This window comes from Leptopilina heterotoma, unplaced genomic scaffold (assembly GCF_015476425.1).
Source record: "Leptopilina heterotoma isolate Lh14 unplaced genomic scaffold, ASM1547642v1 Lhet_275, whole genome shotgun sequence".
Classification (NCBI taxonomy): Eukaryota; Metazoa; Arthropoda; class Insecta; order Hymenoptera; family Figitidae; genus Leptopilina; species Leptopilina heterotoma.
The window spans coordinates 1,394,310-1,408,556 of record NW_025110983.1 but is presented as its reverse complement, the minus strand read 5'-3'; the positions used below and the strand labels follow the sequence as shown (position 1 = coordinate 1,408,556).

At 29.6% G+C, this 14,247-nt stretch overlaps 1 protein-coding gene across 1 annotated transcript in view; it reads left to right on the top strand.

Annotated features, from left to right (window-relative positions):
• The first annotated feature begins 612 nt into the window (after positions 1 to 612).
• LOC122503983 (cAMP-dependent protein kinase catalytic subunit PRKX) overlaps positions 613 to 14,247 on the top strand; it is a 36,249-nt gene continuing 22,614 nt past the window's right edge. The window contains exon 1 of the mRNA XM_043614798.1: positions 613 to 729. The gene's annotated coding sequence lies outside the window, so the exon portion shown is untranslated. The remainder of the gene's footprint in view (positions 730 to 14,247) is intronic.

Genomic DNA, 14,247 nt, shown 5'->3' with positions numbered 1-14,247 from the left:
CGGCTCTTCAATCTGCAACTTATTTCCGGATCGGTGAACACTGAAATAGTTATATATATATACAAGTTCAAATGTTAAAACTAATGGGAAAAAAAAATTGGAGATAATTTACAGTGGCCATTTTGAAAATAAAAGAGGTCGAGGGAGGGGAGGGGGAGGCACGGCGAAAGTAACGGTCAACAACACATTCGACAAAAGAGTTATAACGGAATCGGGTTTTTACAGGAAAAAGATTTGAATTATTTCCGAATATTTTGTGACTTGAATAATATTTTTTTCTGCAGATAATAAATGTATACGAGTGAAATTGAAACGAATTTCTGAGGGTGAGTTTATCAGCGGAAACTGCGGTAATTACTCATGCGGGTCCGATATAATGGGGAAACAAAAAAAAATTTACATACTTGACTACCTCGAGAGAGTGAGTCGAGTTTTGAAGTCTAATGCCAACGAGGGAGGAAGAAAAAGAAATATAATTTTTTTTTTAAACATAAAGAACCGTTCGTTACAATATGCCATCTGCGCAGGAATCGTAAACAAAACTCGTTAAGGACTTTTTTTTTTAATGACACCGCAAATTTTTCACAGGGTTAATCGGCGAACGGAGAAGATGCGATTGTGGAAGGATAATTCTTGGTAGAGAAACGTTTTGTTCTGGATCATCGACTGGAGAAATGGAAGAAACGAGAAGGAAGACGACAACTATGGATTTGGAAAATTAACTTCTAGGTAAAGTATTTTGAAAGTAAATTAAAATAATTTTTATTTTTGTTACAGGTGATTAATTTTACGCCCTGTGGATATTAGTGTTCCTAAAAAAATAGAGTAGGAAATATTTTTCTTATTTCTTCTTCCACTTTATCGAAATTTTCCCTAAAGGGAATTTTCCTCAAATTGACGTTAACGATATAAGGGAAATATTATCCGAAAAAATTGGTTTTTTATTCACATCGCTGAAATTTGTGAAGTTTCTTTCGAAACCAATATAAGAAACGAAAATCATCTTTTCGACTTCAAAAATGACATAAAATTCTATCAACTGAAAACAATTTCGCAGAACGCAGCTTTATTGAAATGTATCATATTATAAAAACACCAAATTCAGTAAATGCCAAAACTGATGTAAAATATTTAAGTAATGCTTATAAGAATGTTATCTATAAAAGTAGACAGTTTGAATTTTCGCGCCACTAAGAACTGTTCTACACGCAACACAAATGGGTCCTTAATAGTCATGCCTTTATCACAATGTAACCTAACCTCAAAAGCCGAGGTTTTATTATATAATGTTTCCCACGAGAAAACTTTATCAAGCCAGACAAGTTCGCAATGAAAATATAATCCGAAAATGGTATTTCTTGAAGTCAAATCACTATTATTGGGTAAAAATTTTTTTTTTCTAAAACAACTAAATTTTTTTTTGTTCCGGATCATCGACTTTCCCGGAAGAGAGAAAAATCTCGAGAAATTCCCCTTTTCGCTTCTTTATAAGTTAGTAAAAGCCGCGTTCTCTTGTTCTCTTATTCCTTCGTATCTTTTTTTCTACATCTCTCAATTTATTCGCCTTCAAGACCCTCCGGTTATTCCCACCATTCATCAGTTTCAAATCGACGGTTTCTTGTTTCTTCAATATAGTCTTTTACGGTTGTTTACCCCCCCCCTCCCCCACTACCACCCCCGCACTATTTCTTCTCACACTCCCCGCGAAATAATTCCCGTGCCTTCCCACGTTGAAAAATAAAAAAAAAAAAATTTCGCGCTTATTTAGACTTCATTTTTTTTCTGTATAACTTCATTTTTTTTTATAGAACAATTATTCTTGTATTTTTAACATCTGTCAACAATTATTTTTTTTCTTTTAATTATTTACTATTCGTGCGTTATCTTTAAAAAAAAAAAATTTCTTCTTTTTCCTTTGGCATTATATGTGACGTGCCAACACGTTGTAATGTGAAGGTTAATTAGTGAATTACGAGGATCAAGATAGGCATCTTTCTGACGGTATATAAAACCATAAGCAGCAATTATTATACTTTTGAGCCGCGGAATTAAAAATGTAAATTGCAAAACGTTATTTTCTCACGAGAGGGAAAAAAAAATGTTTTTTTTTCTCCCCCCCCCCTTCTCTCTCTTTCTTTCTCCACGTTTTCTTCTCTGTTAAAATTGCCGTTAGTGACACCTGTTTGTCAATTCACAACGCGTAATTGAAAAATCATGAAAAATAATGATGGCATTACATCAGAAATAACTGCTGTTTGTAATAATATATTAAAGAAACGGATTATCAAAAGTTTACACACGAAATTTTCTTTTATTTCTTGTTTGAAATATATAGGAGAAAAAAAGACGGTTATTATTTATTACATGAAAGTTTATAACATATTATTGTTAATTGTCATGGAAATTATTGTGAAACAGATTTTTATTTTTAAATTTAACTTCGTAACTTTTGGTTTAATTTAACTTTTAATATTTTGGTTAACAAATTTTCATCTTTTTTCAATTTTTTTTTTATTTTTAAAAAGAAAAGGGAAATAGAAAGAAAATTGAGCAACACTTGTAATGGACAAAGTGATCCGGAAAAGAGATTTTTTTTTTTAATTTTAAAGTTTGCGATGTCGTTTCCGGTGTATTCGCACTTGAAAGCCGGCGGAGCGCAACGAAGCGAAATTTATTTTTTTTTTCCCGTGTTACAATCTCACGGCACTTGTTTCGCGCGAGGCGGAAGCGAACAACGCCGCAAAGAATGGCATAAAAGGGGGAGGAAAAATGTCGCTTCGACGCGCCAAAGTGTGAATCCGGCTCGAAAAGGGTTTTTCTACAATAGCAATAGAAAATAAAAAAAAAAAAAAAAAAAAATCGGGCGCGTCATTGCTCATTTTTCTTTCTCTCTATCTCTCTTTCTTTTCTTTCCGAGGAACTTGGCGAAGTTTCCTAATGACTGACGGTGAATGAATCGAAAGCTAAATTTCACGGTGACGCAATATACGCGCGGCTGTTTTAAGAGAGAAAGAGAAAAAGTGCGCGAGAGAGAAAGAGAGAGAGAAAAAAAAGAGGGAGCGAGAGAGAAAAAGAGAGGGAGAGAGAGAGACTGAAATAATAGAGAATCAACGCTCAAACTAAGTAGGTGGCAAGGGAAAAGACTAAAGAAAAGAAAGAGAAACTGAAAACAATAAAATACCAAGTGGTTCTCGAGAGATACCCGATAGTACACTGGCCTCAGCAGCGTGACTTTCGAAATCTTCCTGGGAAGCACGATACGATATTATTGCTGCCGGAATCGTGAGCGGCCTCAAGTCAATGAATAAGGATCAGAATTTTCTTAAGAAACAAACAAAAAAAAATTCTCTGCCTTTTTCCATTAGCACGAAACGTCCAACTTCTATTTTAGCTTTTACCATTTCAAATTTTTCCTAAACATTTCCCAATATCGATTTAATATCCACTATTAATTTTTTGTTATCTAAAAAAATAAATATTACATCGATAATTTAATGATTAATCGATAATTTCTAGATTTATCGAAACTATCGATTTATTGATACTATATATATATAAATCGATACAATAGCAACGTATCGATATTATTCTGATTAATTGAAAAGATATCGACACTGTAGCGATAAATCGAAACTTTATCAATTTATGAATATCGATAAATAATAATTTATCGATATTATGGTAAATTGTCGAATTGTATCGATTTATTAATTTAATGTCGATTAATTGACATATATCAATATATCGATTTATTAACATATATCAATATATCGATTTATTAACATATATCAATATATCGATTTATTAACATATTGATATATATCGATTTATCAGCATAATGTAGATTTATCGATAATATTTTGATATATTGAAATATATCGATTTATTAGAAAAAGTTGCAATTTATCGAAACTCTATTTACATAAATTAATTCAAAATCGATATATAGTATAAATTTTACAAAATTATAATAAATACGATTAATATTATATTGTTTAACTTCGTTTTATTATTACATAAAAGAATATTTATTATTATTATTATTATTAATTATAATTATTATTAATATTATTTTCGAAAAAAAAATTTTTAATTTCTGAATTATTTTAAGCGGTATATTTTTTAAAAATAGGTAAAATTAAAACAAATTAACGTTATTTTGAAATTATTAATATTATTTTAAAAGCAATTTTTTTAAATTTCTGGATTACTTTCAAACGTTATTTTAAAAAAAGTAAAAATAAAAAAATGAACGTTATTTTAAAATTGTTAGTATTATTTTCGAAACAAATTTTTTTTAAAATTTATTTATTTTTAAGCGGTATTTTTAAAAAACTGAAAATAAAAAAATGAACGTTCTTTTTAAATTGTTAATGTTATTTTCGAAAAAAAATTTTTTTTTTAATTTACTTATTATGTTTAAGCGGTGTTTTTTTTTAAAGCGAAAGTTAAAACAAATGAACGTTATTTTAAAATTAATATTTTCAAAACAAATTTTTTTATAATTTCTGAATTATTTTTATGCGTTATTTTTTTTTTTAAAGTGAAAATTTAAAAAAATTAACTTTTATTTTAAAAATATTGAAGTTAAAGAAAGTTGACGTTATTTTACAAAAAATTAAAATTTGAAAAAATAAACATTAAAATAAATAAATATATATATATTTTTAAAAAAAATGATTCCAAGTAAAAATGTCAAATAAAACAAAAAACGGGCCTTTCTCTCTCTGTAATTAACAGTAACACCGGAAGCGTTAAAACAGACAATTGTTTTTTTTAATACTCTTGTGTCTGAATTTTTTAACTGCGTTTGACTCGTGAAAAATTGTCGAGAAATTTTAATGCGCAAAAGAATGTTTATACTGGGTAAACTAGTACTTACAATATAATTATAGTTTCTGAAAAATTTTCTTCCTACGTATATACGTACGTACGTACATTATAATAAATTTTTAGGAAAAAAGTAGAAACAAAAAGTTAAAACAATTTCTTTTTAAATAAAATAATATAAATAAATACGAAAAAATAATAAAAATAAATTTAAGGAATAACAAATATAAAATATTTTTGTTATTCTTTAAATTTATTTTTTAGTATTTATTTATGACGTAATAATAAATTTATTTAAAAGTGTATTTTTACTATAATTTTATTTAAAAAATTTATTTTAATAATTTACTACTTTCTACTAAAGGGCCTTAAGTCTGTTAATACATAAATATATAATTAATTAATATATATTTAAATAGCTAATTAAATAAATAATTTATTTAATTGATTTAAAATTTTAAAATTTATTTTTTCTAATATTAATTCAATCTATTTAATTATTCATTTAATAGAACAATTAATAAAATATATATATATATAATTATAATTTATTCAATATTTACAAAAATATACTATAAGATTTTTTAAAAAGAAAATTAAAATATTTATTTAATTTCTTAAAATAAATAAATTTCCCTTAAAAACTAATTTTTCAAAATTTTGTAAACATAAATTTTTTTTCCCCAAAAATGATATTCTAAAATAACACATAAAAGTTCTAATTTTCTTTGACATCATTCCGCAATGGAAAAAAAAAATTCCCATAGTTCGACGAGTTCCAGATTTCAAATATATTTTAAAAGCAACCTATTTAAAAACAATTCCCAGGCATTTTTCTTTTTCTCTCAAATGAAATAAATAAAAAAAAAAAATCCAGGAAGTAGAACAACACCCGACCTCAATTTGTTTTTACACATCTAGTCTTAAAGAAGCGGAAATATTTATTTTGACTATATAGTTATGCAATTAGAATGAGGAAAAAGGCTTGGAAACCACAAAAAAAAAGTGGTCACTGACTTGATAAAGATGAAAAAAAAAATTTGTTTCTTGTCAACAAACACTTTGATAAATGATTTAAAAATAGGAAAATACAATTGCAATTTTTACAATTTTCTTTTTTGAAAAAGAGAAAATTTTCCCCTTCTCTCTGAAAGGGGAAAGAAAAATTGACAATAATAATAATTTTGTCTTATGTAATTTTTGAACGGCCTCTAATAATAATGATATTAATAATAATTAGTGATAATAAAATTATTATTTAAGAAACATTTTCTTTGGCAAAAATTACCAAAATTTGGTAAGAGGAGGAAATTTATGTATTTTTTTGAAAAATTTATTATTTGGGACAAAAAGAGGGAGAAAGAAAACTAGAGGGGGCAAGAAGAAAAAGTTTCTTAATTTTTGGCAAAAAAATATTAGAATTTTATAGAAAAAAAAGGAATTTTATGCATTTTTTTGAAAAATTTATTATTAGTAACAAAAAGAGTGAAAGGAATAAACAGGAAGAGAAAAATAGAGAAAGAGAGAGTAAAATAGAGTGAGAAAGAAAGAAAGAGAGAAAATATATAAGAGAGGAGAGAGAGGGTTCGTAATCCGACCCTGGAGAACGCCTCCAGGTGCTGCTCGCCTCGCAAACTGCAGACTGGAGAAATACAAGCTTTGTAACTCCTATATCTGCCAAGAGTCATCCAACTCAAAAAGAAGAAGAAGAAAAAAAAAATTCTCCTTTGCATACCTTTGAACGCAATTCATGTAACTAAGGATGCAATTTCTTCAGCTATATATATACACATATAATATAGCGATGTATAATTCCTGTATGTATATGTATATATATAGCTAAGGATGTAATATTCCACTATATGTGTAGAAAAAACCACAGCTATACATATATATGTTTGTAATTCCCGTAAAACTCTCTCCCTTTACACACAAACACATATATACATACACACACTGTTTGCAAATTTTTAACCGATAAGGTCTAGTCGATGTAATGCTTCCAGATAAAGTGAAGAACGTCTATGGCGAAAATAAGAGAAAAAAACAATGTTATCCGTTCATATCACTGGGAAAATTTTTCCTTCTGACGGTTTTGTTTGAAAGGAAAAACAATAAGCTGCTTTAGCTAATTGTATATATGTAGTTTCTTTAAATAGTGTTGTAGTTCTGTTTGGGTTGGTGATGGAGCTTCTTTACACGATTGTAAACATAGGGTAGGGGTAGGTTAAAAATAAATATTTTTTGAACGGTTCCTTAGCTAATACTTTTGAATTTTTCGGTAGTGCTGCTGTTTGCTTAAGTAGTTCTGCTGTATCTTTAGGTAGTTCTGATGTATTTTTAGGTAGTGCTGCTGTTTTTTTAGGTAGTGCTGCAGATTCTTTAGGTACTGCTGTTGCTTCTTTTGATAATGCTGATTCTTTCGGTAGTATAGCAGATGAATCTGCTAATTCTCTAAGTACTGTTACCTCTTTGGGTAATGCTGCTTTTTTCGGTAGTACAGCAGATTCATATGATGTTTCTTTAGGTACTTTTGCAAATTCTTTAGATAGTGCTGCTGTTTCTTTAGATATTTCTGATGATTCTTTAGGTACTGCTGCTGCTTCTTTTGATAATGATGCCAAAGAAGTAGCAGTACTTAAAGAATTAGCAGATTCATCTGCATCTTCGGTAGTATAGCTGATGAATCTGATAATTCTTTAAGTACTGCTACTTCTTTGGGTTATGCTGCTTTATTTGGTAGTACAGCAGAAAAATATGATGTTTCTTTAGGTAGTTTTGAAGATTCTTTAGGTATTTCTGCTGATTCTTTAGGTACTGCTGCTGCTTCTTTTAATAATGATGATTCTTTCGGTAGTATACCAGATGAATCTGCTAATTCTTGAAGTACTGCTACTGCTTTGGGTTATGCTGCTTTTTTTGGTAGTGCAGCAGATAAATATGATGTTTCTTTAGATACTGATGCTGATGCTGTTTATTTCGGTAGTGCTGCTGTATCTTTAGATTGTTCTGGTGTACCTTTAGGTAGTGCTGCAATTAATTAAAATAGTGTTCTAGTTATTTTAGGTAGTGCAGTTAATTTAGCTAATCCTGCAGTTTCTTTAGATAGTTCTCCAGAATCTTTAGGTACTGCTGCTGCTGTTTTTGGTAATGCTGTTTCTTTTTGTGGTAATACAGTTTCTTTAGGTAATGTTGCTGTTTCTTTAGGTAGTTATGCTGTAACTTTTGGTAGTGCTGCTGTTGGTTTATTTATTGCTGTAGTTTCTTAAGTAAGTTCTCCTGCTTCTTTAGGTAGTGCTGTCTTTCTGAGTAGTATAGCAGATATTTTTGTTGTTTGTTTAGGTCCTGTGCTTCTTTGGGCAATGGTGTTTCTTTCCGGTATGGTAGTAGAGAATATAGATCTGTTGTATATTTAGGTACTGCTTCTGCTTTTCTGTTAATGCTGTTTTTTTTATAGTAGATCAGTTTTTTAGATTAGATAGTTCTTGGAGGTAGTATAGTAGCAGTATTAGCAAGGGTAGCCTTAGTAACAGTATTATTAGTAGTATTATTATTAGTATTATTAGTAGCAGCAGTAGTACTATTAGTAGTAGTAGCAGCAGAAGCACTAGTAGCAGTAGAAGTATATTTGTCGTACAGTAATAGTGGAACTAGTAGTTGTAGCATAATCCGCAATATTTACAACAACTGTACTCTGTTTACGAGTCGTTAAACTTATTTCAACTGCAAAACGATTCCCTCTGCGCGCACTGAAATCTTGTCGTCGGTTCTCAATTTGCGTCGCTCTTAAAGGAGCCCCACACATATATAGTGATTTCAATCTCGCTCTTTCTCTTCGTTGGCTGAGTCCATCAAGCACGATGACTCTTCCTCTCGTCTCTCATGAGAGAGGAAAGGAGTAAATATGGCAAAAGAGTAACACAGAGCAAAAGAGTAACACAGAGCAAAAGAGTAACAGAGAGCAAAAGAGAAAATGTTGAATAAAGAAAGAGATGAGGAACAAGAAACTGAAGAATTCCTCTCATGACTTATCTCAAAGAGACGAAAAAACCAAAAGCCTCTCATCAGATTAGGCCGGATTTCTTTCACCTCTGAACTTCACCGCCACAGCACATGAAAAGCTTGTTACGAAACAAGAATTGTTCACCAATTATACGACTTATAAACGTGACGCTTGTGGCTTTTCTAACATCATACCATGTTCTGGTTTTATTTATTTCCCTTCCCCCCCTCTCTCTCTCTATCTCTTTTTTTTGCACAACTATTGCGGTTTACTTTTTTCTTTCTGAAAAGAATGAAAAAAAAAAATTGTTCGCTTTTCCGCAAAAAAAATTTTTTTTTTCTTAATTCTTTGAAATTCTGCGGTTACCTTGAGAATTCGTGTTTTAGAAGTGCATCAAGTTATACTATATAGTAGATAGATGTGGTATTTTAGAATCATTATAACTAATAATGTTGTTTTAGAATCATTAAATAATTATGTTTTTGGTATAGTGGAAAATTGTTCTGTTTTTAGAATAGCACGATTGTTTTTTTTTTTTGTTAGAATAGCAGGATAACTGCGATTGTTTTTAAGCAGTATATAAATGATTGTTTTTACAATAGAGTTACATTAGCTTTTTACTGTAAAAAGTAAATTTTACTTTCAAGACTATAATGATTTTATAATCATTAGATAATGATGATGCTTTTAAACGATTACTTTTTAGGAGCACTAAATGGTGTTGTTTGAAAAATATTTGATGAAAATTTATTGTAACTATTAGGGACTGTTGTATTAGAGTCAATAGAATTAACAGATGCATTAGAATTAACAGATGATACTGCATTAGAAGCACTAGGTGATGTATTATTAATTAGTGGTAATGTTGTATTAGAAGCATTAAATGATGTTGCAATAGAAGCACTAGGTGATGTATTATTAATTAGTGGTAATGTTGTATCAGAAGCATTAAATGATGTTGTAATAGAAGCAATAGATAATGCTGTATTAGAAGCGTTAGATGATATGTTTCGCTAGTGACGAATATTAATCATTATAGTATTAGCATTAGCTTTTATTTTACTAGCATAAAATGTTTTTGTTCAGATGATGTTGTACTAGAAGCATTAGACAATGTTGTATCAGAATCATTAGATAATGCTGTATTTGAACCAATAAATAATGTTGCACTAGAATCATTAGATTGTATTTTAGGAGCATAAAATATAGAAGCATTAGATGCCTATTTAGAAGCATTAGAAGTTATTTGAAATTTTCAGAAAGTGTTATTTTTAAAATTATTAAAAGATGTTGTTTTAGGAGCATCATGTATTGCTGTCTTAAAACCATTATAGATAATGCTGCTATAGAACCAACAACTATAATGTTGTTTCAAATGCAAATGATGCTGTTTTTGAATCTTTAGGTAATAATAATCTTTAGGTATTAGAACCATTAGCTACTTTTTTAGGAGCATAAAATTATACTATTAGAGAAGCATTAGGTATCTTTTTTGAAGCATTAAATCGTTCTGCTTTAGAAGCATTAAATATTTCTGCTTTAAAAGCATTAAATAGTTCTGCTTTAGAAGCATTAAATATTTTTATATTAAAAGCATTAAATAAGTCTACTTTAGAACCATAAAATATAGTTCTGCTTTAGAAGCATATTAGAACTTATTTTTAAATCATTAGACAGTTCTATTTTTATATAAAACAAAAAATTCTTTTGCAGAAGCATCAAGTGTTGCTGTTTTAGAACCATTAGCTAATTTTGTTGCAGAAACAAATGATGCTGTTCTAGAACCATTAGCTAATTTTGTTCCAGGAACAAATGCTGCTGTTCTAGAACCATTAGCTAATGCTGTTTTAGAAACAGATGTCTTAGAAGCATCACTACTTATCCAGAACATTCAGTTATTAAATACAAATTCAAAAATGAGGTTAAAAATTGCATATTCCAGAGAAGAACCAGAACTAATAGATACTAATGAAACAATAACTATAATAGAAACTATAAAATAGAAAAACTAGACAACATTTAAAATGTTACAGATACAGCATAAAAATCAAGAAGCAACATCGAAAATAAAAAGAAAATTTGGGGATTAATTCAAGTATAGCATCAGCTAATAAAATGCATCAATTTCTACATAAGAAGTCTTCAATTTTCGTTTATAATTTTAACATTTTTGTTCAAAATTTAAACAGTTTTTGTAACAATTAGAACAGTTTTTGTAAAAATTAGAACAGTTTTTGTAACAATTAAATCATTTCACAGCAATTATAATATTTCCCAGCAATTTCAATATATATATATTTCAAAGCAATATTTAAATATTGTATATCAATTTAAATACTCGAACCCAAATCAATTAAAATTTTCTCATGCAGCAATTAAATATTTCAATAATCAATTTAAATATCTTATAACATAATATTTCATAACTTCGTAACAGTAGATACACATTTAAAAAAAAACCATATACTCTTCGTGATCTAGAAAAGAGAAAAATCATCCTCTAGACAAAGAAGAGAATCCTGGAAAAATGATAAAACCTTGAAATTGAAAGAGAGACCTTGATGGAAAAGTTGTAAAAGGGCATACCTGTTGGGATGATTAATGCGTTCAGCTGCCAAGCAAGTCCCACGCCTTCTTCTTCTTCTTCCCTTTTTTCCTTCTCCAAAAATCGTTCCCGTTGTTGAAAATCATGATGACGATCATCAAAATCATGGAAAATATTGTCGATTCTTCGTACAAGGGTGTTTTAAATTTTTTTTGCACTTTAAAAACTACTTTTTAAATAAAGGGGTCACAAAGTGTAGGTTTAGAAATCCGGAATACCACCCGATGATGTAATGACGAAATTTAAAACGCGGTTCAATCTGTTTTTTTATAGTTGAGGGAAAGGTTCTTTTTTTTTTTGAAGGGGGAGATAGGAATACGGAGATGAGGATGAAAATGGAGACGAGGAAAACGGAGAAGAAGACGAAACAGGAGAAGAAGAAGAAGAAGAAGAAGAAAAAGGAGATGAGGGAAAAGAAGAAAAGTGAGAAGAAGGAAAAGAAGAAATAGGAGAAGAAGGAAAAGGAGAAACAGGTGAAGAAGAAGAAGAAGGGAAAAAAGCAGATGAAGGAAAAGGAAAAACAGGTGAAAAAGCAGATAAAGGAAAAGGAGAAACAGGTGAAGAAGAAGAAGAAGGAAAAAAAGCAGATGAAGGAAAAGGAGAAATAGGAAAAGAGGAAGAAATGGCAGTTCACTACTTTTGCTGGATTTCAGTGGTGAAAAAAGGTAAAAGAAGAAAAACAGGAAAAAGAGTAGAAATAGTGGAAGTTTGAAGAATTTTTTTTCCCGGAGTGAAACGACGAGGCTCGAACCGGTTAGTTCAAGTGACGTGAGAGAACTAACTAAAGCTTTGCCAGGTAACGCCAGGTAAACCTCCTCGTTCGCCGGTAGGGCAACCTGCAGGAGAAGGAAGGTGGCCAGCCAGCCGTAGAGACGGCCAACTAGTCATTCGACCTGCGAGAGTCAAGAGAGAGAGAGAGAGAGAGAAATAGTCATTCGACTAGCAAAGTCAAGGGAGAGAGAAAGAGAGAATCATTCCAATAGTAAAGTCTAGAGAGAGAGAGAGAAAGAAAGAAAAGTAAAAAGAGAAGGAGAGAAGAGTAAAAGAGAGAGGGAGTGAGCTAAAGAGAAGGAGAGGGGGAAAGATAGAGAGAGAAGGAAATCAGAGTGAAAAAGAGAAAGAGAGAGAAGGAAAGAAGAGTAAAAGAAACAGAGAGAGAGAGAGAGAGAGCATAGTGAAGAAAAGTGAGAGAGAAAGACAGTGAAGAAAGAGTAACAAAGAGAGAAAGACAGAGTGAAGAAAGAGTAAAAGAGAGGGGGAAATTGATGCACTAGAAGAAGATGATAGAAAAGGTAAAAAGAGGGGAGAGGGGATGGGGGCAAAAAGAGATGTGCCTCAAAGGGAATTAGAAAAGAATGCGAGCAAAGGAGACGGACGCTAGATTCTCCCTGTTTTTGTATTAGTTGGTAGTGATGATGATGATGGTGGTGGTAATGCCGCCAGGTTGAAACGACTTCAGGAAGGAGTAAAAAGACACCAGGTAGGGAAGAAGAGAGACTCAAGGAAGAGGAAAAAAAGGATCGGGTTGTGGATTATACAAAACAAAGGGGAAGAAAATTGGAAAGGGAGTATTAGCAACAGGTGAGAAGGATTCCAAATGGACTTTGAATTTTAACGTATGTATAAAGTTTTGACCACATATAAGGGGATATTTTCTTTTTAATTTTTAGGTTAATTTTTAGTAAATTTTAGGTATAGTTCTATGAGTAAATAAAAATAGTCAATTGATAACTTTTTTTTTTTAATACAAATATGTAAATTTTCATAATGAATTTAAAAATAATAAATCCAAAACTAAATTTTTTTAAATTTAGCTAAAATTAAAGTTTTTTTTAAAAATTAAAGATGTATGACCTTCAAAATTTAAGATCTTTAAAATTTGGAACCTATAAAATTAAGGATCTTAAAAATTTTAAATATTTAAAATTTGAGACCTATAAAATTTAAGATTTTTAGAATTTAGGACCTAAAAAATCGAATATTTTTAAAATGTATGTCTTTAAAAATCGAACATCTCTAAAATGTAGAACTTACAAAATTTTAGGTCTTTAAAATTTGGGACCTATCAAATTTAAGGTTGGAGTCCTAAATCTTTATGAGTTAGGACTTTAAAAATCGTAGATCTCCAAATGTATGGACCTCTAAAATTTAGGATCCTTAAAATCGCAGATCATTAATATATATAGGATCTTCAAAATTTTATATCTTTAAAATTTGGGACGTATCAAATGTATGATCTTCAAAATTCGGAACCTTTAAAATTTTAGATCTTAAAAATTTTGGACCTACAAAAATTAAAATTTTCAACTTCAGGACCTTTAATATTTAAGACCTAAAAAATCGTAGATCTTAAAAAGAAAAATCTTTCAAATTTAAGATCTTTAAAACTATTGTAACCAATAAATTTAAAATCTTAAATATTAAGGACCTTAAAACCAGAATGTCTTTAAAATATCTAGGATATAAAATTTTTGATTTTTAAAATGTAGAAGCTTTAATATTTAAGATCTTTAAATTGTAGGACCTATAAAATTTAAGATTTTTAAAATTTGGGACCTGTATGTGAAATTTAAGATTTTCATAATTTAAGTCCTTAAAAATCGAGTGTCGTAAAAAGCAAGATCTGCAAAATTTAAGATCTTCAAAATTTGAAACTATAAAATTAAGGATCTTGAAAATGCAGAACTTTTAAAATCTTAGATCTTTAAAATTTGGGACCTATAAAATTAAAGATCTTTAAAAATGGGAATTTTTTTTATATAGTAGTCCCCTTAAAATTTCCAAGCAAATACAAAAAATTATGAATTCG